The sequence below is a fragment of the Triticum urartu genome, chromosome 6, assembly GCF_003073215.2.
Source record: "Triticum urartu cultivar G1812 chromosome 6, Tu2.1, whole genome shotgun sequence".
NCBI classification, from domain to species: Eukaryota; Viridiplantae; Streptophyta; class Magnoliopsida; order Poales; family Poaceae; genus Triticum; species Triticum urartu.
In genome coordinates this window covers 516,056,133-516,060,035 of record NC_053027.1, presented here as the reverse complement: position 1 = coordinate 516,060,035, position 3,903 = coordinate 516,056,133, and positions in this window count along the sequence as shown.

The window sequence follows — 3,903 nt, the reverse complement described above, 5'->3', positions numbered from 1 at the left end:
AGCAAATACAACTGCTAAGAATTCTTTTTCAGTAGTAGCATAATTTCTTTGAGCATTGTCTAGGGTTTTACTAGCATATTGAATAACATTTAATTTCTTATCAACTCTTTGCCCTAGAACAACACCTACAGCATAATCACTAGCATCACACATAATTTCAAAGGGTAAATTCCAATCAGGTGGCTGAATAATAGGTGCAGAGATCAATGCTTTCTTGAGTATTTCAAATGCTTCTACACAATCATCATCAAAGACAAATGGTATATCTTTTTGTAATAAATTAGCCAGAGGCCGAGAAATTTTTGAGAAGTCCTTAATGAACCTCCTATAAAATCCGGCGTGACCAAGGAAACTTCTTGTACCTTTGATGTCCTTGGGACATGGCATCTTTTCAATAGCATCAACCTTGGCTTTATCAACCTCAATACCTCTTTCAAAAACTTTATGCCCCAAGACAATACCTTCATTAACCATAAAGTGGCACTTTTCCCAATTCAAGACAAGATTAGTTTCTTCACATCTCTGCAAAACTCGATCAAGGTTGCTCAAGCAATCATCAAAAGAAGATCCATAGACGGAGAAATCGTCCATGAAAACCTCACAAATCTTTTCACAAAAGTCTGAGAATATAGCCATCAAGCATCTTTGAAAGGTAGCAGGTGCATTACATAAACCAAAAGGCATATGTCTATAAGCAAAAGTACCAAAAGGGCAAGTAAAAGTAGTCTTTGATTGATCCTTGGCTGACACAGGTATTTGAGAGAAACCAGAATAACCATCTAGAGAGCAAAAATGTGTATGTTTGGATAATCTTTCTAGCATTTGATCGATAAAAGGTAAGGGGCGATGATCCTTTTTATTGGCCTTAGTTAATTTGCGGAAATCAATTACCATCCTATAACCTGTAATAATTCTTTGAGGAATCAATTCATCTTTATCATTAGGAACGATAGTAATACCTCCCTTCTTAGGGACACAATGGACAGGACTTACCCACTGACTATCAGCAACGGGATAGATTATACCTGCCTCAAGGAGCTTTAGTATTTCTTTTCTTACCACTTCTTTCATTTTAGGATTCAGCCGTCGTTAATGATCACAAACTGGTTTAGCATCTTCTTCCAAATTTATTTTCTGTTGACATAGAGTGGGACTAATGCCCATAAGATCATCAAGAGTATACCCAATAGCAGCACAGTGCTTCTTCAGAGTTTTCAATAATCTCTGTTCCTCATGCTCTGAAAGGTTAGCACTAATAATAACAGGATATATCTTTTTCTCATCAAGATAAGCATATTTAAGAGTATCAGGCAACGGTTTAAGCTCAAACACGGGATCACCCTTGGGTGGAGGAGGATCCCCTAGGATTTCAACAGGCAAATTGTGTTTCAGAATAGGTTCCTATTTAAAGAATACTTCATCTATTTCCCTTCTTTCATTCATAAACATATCATTTTCATGGTCTAGCAAATATTGTTCTAAAGGATCACTAGGAGGTACGGTAATAGAAGCAAGACCAATAATTTCATCCTTACTAGGCAATTCTTCTTCACGGTGTTGTCTATTAAATTTAGAGAAATTAAATTCATGAGACATATCATCTAATTCTAAACCGATAGTAACAACATCCTTTTTGCAATCTATCTTAGCATTAACAGTGTTTAAGAAGGGTCTACCAAATATAATGGGACAAAAGCTATCTTGTGGGGAACCAAGAACAAGAAAATCAGTAGGATATTTAGTTTTCCCACACAAGACTTCAACATCTCTAACAATTCCCATTGGTGAAATAGTATCTCTATTGGCAAGTTTAATTGTGGCATCAATATCTTTTAACTCAACAGGTGCAATATCATGCATAATTTCTCTATATAGGCTAATAGGTATTGCACTAGCACTGGCACCCATATCACATAAGCCATGATAATAATGATCTCCTATTTTAACAGAAATAATAGGCATGCCTACCACATGTCTAGGTTTATCTTTAGCACAAGGTTTAGCAATTCTAGCAGTTTCATCATAGAAATAAATAACATGCCCATCAATATTATCAGACAAGAGATCTTTAACAATAGCAATATTAGGTTCAACTTTAACTTGCTCAGGAGGTGTATATGTTCTAATATTGCTTTTACGAACCACATTTGAAGCTTTAGCACGATCCTTTATCCTAACAGGGAAAGGTGGTTTCTCAACATAAGAAGTAGGAACAACAAGATCATTATAAGTGATAATCTTTTCTTCAAATTTAATAGGTGCAACTACTTTTACTTCTATGGGAGGATGATATTTAAACCACTTCTCCTTGGGGAGATCAACATAAGTAGCAAAAGATTCACAGAAAGAAGCTACTATCTTAGAGTCAAGTCCATATTTAGTGCTAAATTTACGGAAAATATTAGTATCCATAGAAGATTTAACACAATCAAACTTAGGTGTCATACCTGACTCCTTACCTTCGTCGAGGTCCCAATCTTCAGAGTTTCATTTAATTCTTTCCAATAAATCCCATTTGAATTCAATAGTCTTCATCATAAAAGAGCCAACACAAGAAGTATCGAGCATGGTACGATTGTTATCAGAAAGCTGAGCATATGAATTTTGAATAATCATTTCTCTTGAGAGCTCATGATTGGGGCATGAATATAACATTGATTTAAGCCTCCCCCAAGCTTGAGCGATGCTTTCTCCTTCGCGAGGCCAAAAATTATATATATAATTGCGATCACGATGAACAAGATGCATAGGATAAAACTTCTGATGAAATTCCAATTTCAATCATTTGTAGTTCCATGACCCCGTACCATCACATAGCCTATACCATGTCGATGCATCTCCCTTCAAATATAAAGGGAAGACCTTCTTAAAAACATCTCCGGGTACACCTGCAAGCTTAAATAATCCACAAACTTCATCAATATATATTAGGTGCTCATCAGGATGCATTGTTCCATCTCCTACAAAAGAATTAGCTAGCAGTTTTTCTATCATACCCGAAGGAATCTCAAAGTAGACATTTTCATTTTCATTTTCAGTAGGTTCAGTAGGTTGAGGAGCAACTCTTTGCTCTACTGGTCGGGGTGAAGATACCCCAAACAAGCCCCTCAGAGGATTACTTTCCATAGTAACAAGTGACAGAAAATTCCACCTACCAAAGGCACTTCACTCCCCGGCAACGGCGCCAGAAAAGAGTCTTGATGACCCACAAGTATAGGGGATCTATTGTAGTCCTTTCGATAAGTAAGAGTGTCGAACCCAACGAGGAGCAGAAGGAAATGATAAGCGGTTTCCAGCAAGGTATTCTCTGCAAGTACTGAAATAAGTGGTAATAGATAGTTTTGTGATAGGATAATTTGTAACGAGCAACAAGTAACAAAAGTAAATAAAGTGCGGCAAGGTGGCCCAATCCTTTTTGTAGCAAAGGACAAGCCTGGACAAACTCTTATATAGAGAAAAGCACTCCCGAGGACACATGGGAATATCGTCAAGCTAGTTTTCATCACGTTCATATGATTCGTGTTCGGTACTTTGATAATCTGATATGTGGGTGGACCGGTGCTTGGGTGCTGTCCTTACTTGGACAAGCATCCCACTTATGATTAACCTCTATTGCAAGAATCCGCAACTACAACAAAAGTATTAAGGTAAACCTAACCATAGCATGAAACATATGGATCCAAATCAGCCCCTTACGAAGCAACACATAAACTAGGGTTTAAGCTTCTGTCACTCTAGCAACCCGTCATCTACTTATTACTTCCCAATGCCTTCCTCTAGGCCCAAATAATGGTGAAGTGTTATGTAGTTGACGTTCACATAACACCACTAGAGGAGAGACAACATACATCTCATCAAAATATCGAACGAATACCAAATTCACATGACTACTAATAGCAAGAC